Source organism: Centrocercus urophasianus, unplaced genomic scaffold (genome assembly GCF_019232065.1).
Source record: "Centrocercus urophasianus isolate 14NV4802_14NV808 unplaced genomic scaffold, USGS_Curo_1.0 seq_10, whole genome shotgun sequence".
In the NCBI taxonomy this organism is placed as follows: Eukaryota; Metazoa; Chordata; class Aves; order Galliformes; family Phasianidae; genus Centrocercus; species Centrocercus urophasianus.
The window spans coordinates 100,929,901-100,940,798 of record NW_024884142.1 but is presented as its reverse complement, the minus strand read 5'-3'; positions in this window follow the sequence as shown (position 1 = coordinate 100,940,798).

The following is a 10,898-nucleotide window of genomic DNA, read 5'->3' as shown; positions in this document are numbered from 1 at the left end:
GGTCGCCGCCAAGCGGCGCCGCGATCGCTGAAGAGACTGCGCGTGCAGCGGGGCTGAGGGGAGGGACGGCAGGGCGGGAAGGCGGGCGCGCTCCCCAGCCGCCTCAGCCCCCCGCCGCCTCAGCCCCCAGCTCTGAGCCCGCTTTTTTTTCTTTAAGCGACATTAATTTAATTTCAGCCACTGTCCTCCCCCGCAGCGCGGCTGAAAGGCTGGAGTGCCCTCCTTAGGGTTTAAATGTGTTCCCCTCCCGATGCTTTGCTGCTTCTGCGTAACTGATAAGTTGGGATGTTTTCTTACACGCGAGAGATTTGTTTTTAAAACCCAAACGCCTATTTTAAGTGTATTTATCTGTCGCTTTTGCTTTTTGCTCAAGTACTGTCACCATCCTGGTTGCCTCAGGCGCTATTCTTGTTCTTAATTAAGAATATCTCTTGTAGACATTGATGAGATTTTACCCGCACGTAGATACAGTGCTGCGTGCCAATTAATTTATTATCATCTCAGAGAGAGAACAATTCTATGCTGTCCTCACTACCTGATGTGGTGCACAAAGCTCCTTTATGATAGCCCACCAGTGCTCCCATCTCTGCAGTCGGTTCTGTGGTCTGATGCCATGTGTAACATAAAGGTACAGCTTGCCTCCTGTAGGACACCCACTTCAGATTTGATGGTTGGCATGGTTTGATTACTAATTCAGACTTACATGGTTGTACAGTATGTTCACTTCTTGCACACGCAGCCCGCTGTATAGGAGTAGCATCGTTTTAAGTTTGCTCAGTAGCTGCCAGCAGTCACCTGTGTTAGACCAACTTATGTTAGCTCTATTTACACCGGTAGAGAGCATTGTCATTTTTCTACAGTCTTTTGTGCGTTTTGCTAAAGCCCTTTCCGCGTCTTGCAGTGCTGAGCAACTAATGTCTCTAGAAATTAAGTTGCTTTATGAGGAGTGTGTTGCACCTTCACTGCAATGATTTCTTCCCTTAGCATCCCCACCAAGGTCGTGATGAAGGTGGCCCTTCCAGTGTCAGGTAACGGACAATGTGACACCACATCCCCAGCTCAGCTCTTGAAAGCCTTTCTCAGCACCCACATGGTGCTGACAAGTCCTTGCTTGATGCTTGATGACGATGTTTGCAAGGCAGAGGCAGTGAACATCCAACATGAAACAAAACTGGCAAAATTGAATAGTGTGGGGCTCAGACCATAATAGCCTGGAATTTTATGTATTTCTCTTCCTTCAAATGATGTAGATAAGAACCCATAACATAAATGTACACTTGGAAACTCAACATTATCTAGCACTCAGATGTGACTTTGCAAAAAGTGCAGCGTATATTTCAAGACACTTAGTGAATTGCCCATCATATCAGAGAGCTCACAAAGTCTATCTCATTTATCAGAATTAACTCGAAATCTTGCGAGTCTCATAATTTCTCAAAAAGCTACTGATACTGACATGAATTGTAATAGAGATGTCAGAAGGCACAAACAAATACACTGTGTGCATCCCAGAGCTGTGCACATATCAGTGCACGTGGGTGAATTTTATGACGTGCCAAAAACATGTGTTTTCTTGCTTCTGTTAACAGTATGCTTGCCTCTACTTGTATCAGCTGAAATGTTTCCAATACACAGTTCTGACAGTGGGAAAAAAATGCTTATACTTTCAGCACAGGTAGTCTTATTTTTCACTTTTAATTTGTTGCATAACATTTAAAGCACTTCTGGAAATTGCTGTGTAATGAGGATGAGGGAATTCTGACCGCTGTAATCAAAACCATTCTCGCACTTCACGTGAAGCTGCCAAATGTGACGTTCTGCTTTCAGATCTCAGAGGAGCACTCTATTTTGGGGTTTTTTTGTTGGTGATAGCATGAAAGGTAGAGGAGGAAATGCTGTCCTGTCTGCTTCACAAAACAGCAGTTACTGCTTAATTATCTGTCCCCTCTGCACGCATTGCTTTGGAAGACATTTCGACATACTCTCGGGTCATTGCGTTATATATACACTGGTGAACAAATGTGACAAGCCTTTCCAGTCTCTGCATTCCACTGAATTCTTTATGTCACCCAATTCTTTTCACCTTCAATAGGTTCCACTCCTATGCACAATGCAGTGAATCACAGAATGCCCAAAACATCTTTTCTTCAGTCTCTTTAGTGGAAGAATTCTTGCGTGTTTTTATTTATTTTTCTCATGCATATTGGTGAAGAATATGCAAATTCTATTACTTTATTAATGGCTCCTTGAAGTTATTTCTTACCCTGTAAGCTTATCAACAATTGTTTTGTGTCTTTGGAACAGAAATAGTAAATAGTTAAAGTCAGAATATAGTCCAAATCTGAACATAGTCTGTCTACCCATGGAAATGTTATTAGATGGCATCTTGTGGGTATAACTGAAGCCTGCATTCAGTGGCTCAGCTAACTCCTCTCTTGCATTAAAAAATAAAAATAAAAAAATGCAGTAGCACTACTTGTACCTAATAAATATTTTCCTCTGGAAAAAAAAATGGCCTTGAATAAAGCCTGTAAGTCCAAGAGAAAATCAGTTCGGTTAGCAGTTTTGATTGAATCTTGACATATCTGCTGCTGTCTGTCTCTTTGCATTACATTTAATACATTTAAAATACAGAAAATACTATGATGTTCTCCTGTGTTACTTTTTAAATTTCTACATGGAAACTCAAGCTCAAACTGCAACTTCTTGAGGCTTCTATGTTTGTGCGGTTCAAAATATTTAAGCTGTTGTTTTTACTCCAGAGAAGATGGAGCAGAGCTTGTGGTGACAGTGAGGCAGCTCTGAAGCATTAGTTTGTAATGCTGTATGACTGTTAGCTTGCTCACTCAGATGCCATGCTTGCATGTTCTTTACCTTCTATGTGACTTCTCCAGAGAGAAGCAGCCTGAAGTCAGTAGCCAGAGGATTTAAGAGTAGCGCATTTCTATTGTCTGAGAACTCAATCAAGACCTGCTTCTTGACCAACCAGCTGCAAAATACTTACAGTGCATAGAGAAGAGGCATGGCAGTCTGTCTTAAGACAGCAAGACTGTTTCCAAGAGTCCATTCTTGTATAAAATAATGAAAAGGCTATCTACCAAGCACTGTATACTCACGTGTATTTTGGTTCACTGGGCAAACATTATAGTCAGAGCTAAAGTTCCTTTAGCTTTTTTCTATGAGTCATAGACTCATAGAATCCCCAAGGTTGGAAGAGACCTTTGAGGTCATCCAGTCCAACTGTCCACCTGTCACCAGCAGCTCTCATTGTCCCTCAGCACAACATCTAAACATTCCTTGAACACCTCCAGGGTCGACGACTCCGCCACCTCCCTGAGCAGCCCATTCCAGCGCCTGACCGCTCTTTCAGGGAAGCAGTATTTCCCGACATCCAACTTGAATCTCCCCTGGCACAACTTGAGGCTACATATATAGGTCTCATGTTCCTGGCACGTATTTTTTCACTCTCAGGTTGTTGTGTGGTTTTGTTTGTTTATTTGTTTTCTACCCAGGAACATAGGCAAAAAATAGTAAAAATGTCTGGTTTTCTATTCTTTATTCTTTCGTATTTTGCACCAGGAAGAAAGAGTATGTTCTAGCAGATGTGGGGGGTTTTGTGTGCATCATTTAACATGCACTTAGGAAAGTGCTTTGTCCCTACATTAAGTGTTTAATTAAGCTGTTTGCCAATATCAGTATGTTTGTACAATAGATGCCTTTGGCACCCAATTTAACACATAAGCATTCTCATCTTCTTTCCAGTAATATTCTTCAGTCTGATAGGTAGCGTTAAATTTGGCTTTTGAATAGAAGGTGAAAAGATAAAACTCTAATTGGAGCTTTTTTATTTGCAATTACTTATTGACATGTGAATGATAGAACAAAACAAGCCGTTTCTCTCATGACCTCTCCCTTCTCCATTTCTTCTTCCTTCCCAGAAAATCTATACTGTAAGACAAAAGGGCAAAATACCTGGCTTGGGAAATTGTGCAAGTGACAAAACCTGGCACACGCATACATGCACAAACTTCTGACATGGACCAGTGCTGGAAAAGGAAGACCTAAGAAATATAACTCTTTAAAAAGGTCGCTATATTGCTATAGACTCATGTTTTAAAATTGCTCAGAAGAATTCGAGGACCTTCAAGGTGACAGACTAAAGTTCGGTCCTCACTTCAGCTGATACTTGTTTATACAAGGTAAGCAAGTCAGGGAAGCCAATTGGAAGGACCCAACCAAACACAGTCAACAGTCCCACAGTTCTGAGACATGGCTGTTCAAACCCCCTGCACTAAATTAGGAAAGCTGTTTTCCTGCAGCTCTGGACTATGTTGTTACCAATAAGATAGTATCTTTCACCTATCTTAATAAAAATCCCCATCCCAAACCAGAATCCACTTTGCTGAAGGTGTGGGGTTCAAATGAATTATCTTCTATCTGTTTCAATGAAAGATTAAGAAATGGTTCTCTAAACTGTCAAAGACTTCTTCCGATGGAAGCAGGCAGTGATGAGAGTGCAGGGAGAAAGGTGTGGAAGCTGGCACATGTGCAATTACAACCAGGAGCCAAGAATGGAACCGAAGAGTGAATCATTGACCCTGCAGTTGTGACACAGGGCTGTTATATAAATCAGACAAAATTCCCAGCTGTTCTTTCATTGCTTTATACTGTTGCCATATTCCAGTCTAAATATTTCACTATGTGTGAAATCTTGGCCAAGTCTAAATCTAAATTCCAGAAAAACACTGTGTTGAAGCTCATTGTGGTAATAGTTCTGAGTGTTTTGAAGTGTTTAACTCTTCTCATGAGTGATTCTTTTGTGCACAGGTTATTCTTGGTCTAATTTTTCAGCCAACAACTCGTTTCAGTCAGACATTCACAAAGCCAGGAAGTGTTTCAGCACAACTCACCATTTTTAATTACAGAGAAAGGCACGACCCTCAGTTAGTCCACAGGTAGAAGAGGAGGTCAGAATTGTCTGTCAGCAGGTTGTTGCTGATTGCATGAAGGTTTCTACCTCAGCAACAAAGCTGCATGGCCTGAGCCACACCTTTGTGTCACACGAGCAGAGGCATCTTCTGCACCCACTTTAATGTGGTCGGTACAGGTTCATAACATGCAGCAGTGTATCTAGGGGTACTGAAGGAACTCGTGACATTTACTATTTCTCTCCATGCTTTGAGCTGCTGTAAAATAGTGTAGAACTTCTCTGTAAGATAATACTGTGTTTCAGTCTCAGCAGCAATTTCGCATGATCAGTATAATTAGATTAAGGTTGATTACTGTGTAATGGGTCAAGGGCTCTGAAGATCGCTCTGACCGGAGTTCTGTCATTTTCCTTGTGAGCTGAAAATAAATCCTAAGCATGAATGCTATCTGTGACTTCAACATTTTAAATTTCAAGTAGGGTGCTTTTCTTCTCGTAGGATGTGTTCCTGTCAGCAAGAACTTGTCTGTCTGGGGGAGAGAACCTGTTTTTCTCTGCCATAGAATGGGTAGTCAGAATTCCAGCAGAAAGAGGCATTCAGTAAGAATTGCCTCTTAGAATTCAGGACCTGAAAAGTCACAGGTCCCAAATCCAGTGGAAGCAAGATGATACTGTTCCAGCAAATTCAAACTATTTTGCTGCTTTTAATGAAAAATTAAAATGAAAATCCTGAGATTATGTAAAAACAGTGATACAAATTATTCATGGCATCATTTCTCCACTGTGATTGATGATTTGACTCAGTTTTGGAAGGAATTTTTTTTGCTGAAGATCAGCATAGAGTTCAACAGTCTCTGGATATAGCACAGTGTGTATACATAATATGTATTTATACACACAAAGATACACAAAACAGCAATTTGTCACGTTCTGATGATTAAGAAATTTTGACTGCCTAGTTTAGCGTACTGCAAAGCTGTAGATAGCCTTATAACCTTCACCTTATAACCTTAAGGTCTGAACGTAACACTTTAGAACACTTTAACATCTTGTCCAGACTACAGTTTTTGCCTGAAGTATCAAACTAAACTGTTGTGCTTGAGTTCTGTAGGACTGTGCCTTGTCAGGTCAGGTCCCTGTCTCCTGTTTAGTATATTCCAGAATTCTTTTAATGGTGAAAATGTATTGTGGGGTTTTTTTTTCCACTCTGGTGGGGAAAAGGACACACTTCTGTATTGCTCTTCTCTGATACTTGTATGATGCACATGAGCGCGTCTTGTGTGTTGTCTAAGTTCCTTCTGTGTAAGGGATTGATGTAGTTTGAAGTTAATTTCCAGCCTGGTTTAGGTAGCCAGCAGTTTGTCACAGCTGAGCGCCAAATAGCCTCCACTTCCTAAAAAGTTCCCAAACAATGGCAATTCCATGGGGTGGCTTTGAACCGTGTGTGAGTTGGTTTAGAGGACCAGCCTAAAGCTACTCTCAGCTACAATTCTTGAACTTATTGTATGGTACTCTCAGCATCTACTGATTTCATTCTATTGTACTGAATATGTAACAAATACAGCTTTCATTTTGGTCAGAGTCTGAGCTGTGAATCTTACTGACAACACAGTAATATTTAAACTCCCTCAAAGCTGAGGGATATGACCCTATTTTTTACTTTTTTCCTAGCTATGAACCTTATTCTCATTAATGCCTTAAGAGAAGATATATTGATCCAAGTTGATCGAACTCTCACTCTCTCCTAAGTTCAGTTATAAAGAATGTGTTAATACATTGCCAGCTGCCAGGGCATTTTTCTTGCAGGATAATAGCAGGAAAAGCTCAGAGAACGCGATCACCACAAGTCTTTAACAATAATAATTATAAAAATAATTTTTAAAAATGGAAAAAGTGTAGCCTTAGGAGTCATGTGGATTTTTGGGTAATATCGTGTCTGCTTTTGAGACTGAGAAACATTCTGTACAAGTCCCAGCTCTGTAACATCTTCAGCCAACTGTCACACAAGCTAAGCAGAATGACTTCCTTTACATCAATTGTCATTTCCTCTTCAGTTCCTTACACTTAGGAAAGGTGCACTTTAATTTCTTTTCAGAGCCTCCCTAAGGAAAAGGCTACTCAATATTAGGAGCACTGAAGTGTTACCTAAGAATAGAAGGAGAGTGAAATTTCACAGTAAATCTGAATGCTGCCCAGCCTTGAAGTTACCTTGTCTGCATAGTGTGAAGAATCTTAGAGGCAGTGGTTAAGGACCATTGGCTGATTTGTCTTGAGCCATTTAGCCTTACTGCAGGGCTTGGCTCTCAAGAAGGCATTTAGCACCACACAGACAGAAGTGCTGGTCCTGGGGGCTGTGGGAAGAACTGAAGCACAGTTTGCATTTCTGATTCTTATTATTCGCATGTTGTCCCCAAGATCTGTGGCCAATCACATCATACTGTTGATCCAAAAAACCAAACAAAGACAATGAGTTAGAGATCTTTACAGTAACACTCTCTGCTTTATACTTCTGAAACAGAAAAATTGAGAGATACTTCAGAAATACTTCAGTGGAGATACAGATGGAAGTGTTTTGTACACAGTCTGCGCTTTTTACTCTGTTTTCAGATGTGTAGAACTTCTGATTTACTAATCTAATTTGTACAGTCCTTCCAATATCTGACTTGTAACAAGTTCTATAAGATAAAACCAGTGTTCCTCATTCAGCTTATTGTAGTATTAATGTTAGGCCTCTGAATTTGCAAGCTGGGAAGCTGCATTGCTATTCTGCACTGGCAAAGTTTACTCATGAGAGCAGATCATATCTCTCTCTCCAATACAAATAAGGGCAATTGAGAAAAAAATTACTTGATTCTGGCATCCTTGGAAAAAAAATGTCACCACAAACAGCACGGTGAATAATAACAATGTGCTGTCATGTTGCTATTTCACTGTTGCCCAATATCCCTTTCATTTTCTGCTAAGGTGTCACCTAATGAGGCTTATACTAGAAGAACAGGGGAGATATGAGGCTGCCATACATGGCTAGGAGCTGCTGAGTAATGCTTCAATGAATGTACTGACATTAAAGCAGTGCTGGAAGATGTAGTGGAGCCTTTCACAGCTTGCAAAGCAGACGAAATGACAGTAGCACAAGCAGAGTCGCTCGTGTTCCGAGTTGGAGGATAGACTGCGTGCTGAATTCCAGTGCATCCATGGTTTTCATTAAGCTTTGTGTAAATTTTCATAGCTGGGTTTTGTGAAGGTCCCATAAGTTGTCTATTAAGTAGTTTAGATTTGTGGGCTGTATATTCAGGATATGGGATTTTTTTAATCGTGCTTCAGTAGTGAAACATCAAAAAACAGTTTGGAAACTGTGCTCCTATGGAATGTTCTCTGTCAAATGGTTCTGTCTGTAGCTGTAGGTTACAGTATTCTATCATGGGTTGTTTCATAGTAGGACTGAAAGCTGAGACCTATACTGTGATTATGTAGGGCTTTTTTTACCCAATGCTTGTCTTATTCATGCTTCTTTAGGCTTATAAAACTTCGGTAGTATGACAAGTGTATAAATCTACTGTACATAATCATTGCTTTTACAAAGGAGTGGGCAAGCAGGGTATTCAGATTTTGTAGAAAATAAAGACAAGAAAGTAAGTTGAATGCATGAATCTGTGGTTTTGTGCAAGTGTAACAGCACAAATCGGGCAGTGTGAAGTTCTAGATGTGTAAGCTTTTTGCTGTAGCCTTCTCTTGTTTCTACTCACAGTTGCACTTTCTTAAGAGCACAAGACTGAAAGTCGCCCTCCTTTTGAGCTGAGGAGATCAGAGGTCTGCTGCTAGTTTTTGTTTTCCATTGCATGTAGGAAGAAAAGCTCACTGGACAGTCTTTGGGACCGTTATTCCCAATAGGAAGAGGCTTTGACTGTATTAAGACCACGTTTATAACTCATTCCTTCCATTCCCCCCAGGGGTGCTCAAGCTGTTTTCTTAGCTGGGTCCTAATACTGGAGTACTCTCACATGCAAGGTTACTCCGAGCTCAGTATCCGTTCTTAAGACATTAACAATGATTTGGCTGTAGTAGCTGGCGCTCTGCAAGGTTTTACGGTCTGCTGCTGTTTTGCATATTACCATTATGGGTTGGCAAGCAGGGCTTTGAGACTCATGGGGTGAAGCTAATCCCTGCTTTTGCACTCTAGCAGAAATCTTGGCAGGACTTTAGGCTATGAAGAGAGATGGATGGAGGAGAAGGGTTGGGGGGAGGCTGGAAACAGCACTTGAGACTCTGCTGGGAGTCTTAATACTGGCAATTTGTGTTCAGTGTGATAAAGTGGAAAAAGTGCTTGTTTAGGAAGGCTGACAGGGGAACAGAAAGGTAAAGTTTGCTGCTACAGATCAGAACTCCTTCCTGACGCTTTGGCTTGGCTTACTATTTTAGAGCAAACAAAGCAACATTGCTTTGTAATGCCAGAGAAGTAATAGAGCGCTTCCTGTACTTAAAATTCAATTCTACATTCCCTGCAGAAATGCACATGGTTTTCTGTGAAACAAATACAGTTCAACATGTTTGGTATTAATATTATCGGCTTCTTGCTGTTTGCATGTGTTTTTGTGCCAGAATAATTTTATACGAGAAAAATATGTCTCGAAAGCTTTCATACAGATGAAAAGCAATACTTTTCACTTGGAAAAGGCCTCCAAAAGGCCTCATGGGGTGTTCTGTGCTGTATCCCAATCTGTAACATGACAGTGGTTCAGACTGAACTTCCCAAACTGTTTAGCTCCTTGCCATACACCCAGTAAGCCCTTTTGGTGGGAGAGTTTTCGTTTGTAAATCCAGGATGCCAAAGGAGATCTTTGATGGGAAAGAGAAGTATTTTGAGTGGCAGAATGTGAAGGTGAATCTATGTGAAATGATGGGACGCTGACTGAGTCACTAAGCAATAGGTGCTATTTACTCCTGAAGGTAATAGTGGTATACTTATTTATCTATTTATTTATTTACTTTTGACAGGCTTTTGATTCATTCACCACTGAATACATAGAATCATAGAATCATAGAATCACCAAGGTTGGAAAAGACCTAAAAGATCATCCACTCCAACCGTTCACCTCTTACCAACAGCTCCCACTAAACCATGTCCCTCAACACAGCATCCAGTCTTTCCTTGAACACCCCCAGGCTCGGTGACTCCACCACCTCCCTGGGCATCCATTCCAGTGCCTGACCACCCTTTCTGAAAAGTAATACTTCCTAACATCCAGCCTGAATGTCCCCTGCCGTAGCTTGAAGCCATTCCCCCTGCTCCTATCACTGATGACACGAGAGAAGAGGCCGACCCCCAGCTCACTACAACCTCCCTTCAGGAAGTTACAGAGAGCAATGAGGTCTCCCCTGAGCCTCCTCTTCTCCAGGCTGAACATTCCCAGCTCCTTCAGCCTCTCCTCATCAGCCCTGTGTTCCAGACACCTCACCAGCTTTGTTGCCCTCCTTTGAACACGTTCCAGTGCCTCAATATCTTTCTTGCAGTGAGGGGCCCCAAACTGGACACAGTACTTGAGGTGCGGCCTCACTAGTGCTGAATATAGCGGAAGTATACATCACAAGTGAGTAGGTTTGGCACTTGGAAGTTGGGACAGGGAGCTCAAAAAGATAAGGTAATACGTTGTGACAAGATGGGTGATGTTTTGATAGGTTAGGAGCACGTTACTCCAGATATGCAGAGTAAAACTGACTCTAACCAGAATCCTTTGCAGTCACCACTTTTGCATGCCTGATTAGGGAGAGGAAAAAAAAATATAAAGCCTTTACTCATGTCTAACCCATATGTCATTAAGATGTGTGTTGTGTAACAAGTCAAAAAAGATAAATGCTAACAAGCCAAGGTCTCAACTTAGGTCAGGATGTTTGGGTGTCAGGCTCTTGGTATCTGAATCTAAGGAGCCCCACAAGCACAAAAGATAGCAGGGCTCTAATCACGACGGTAGAT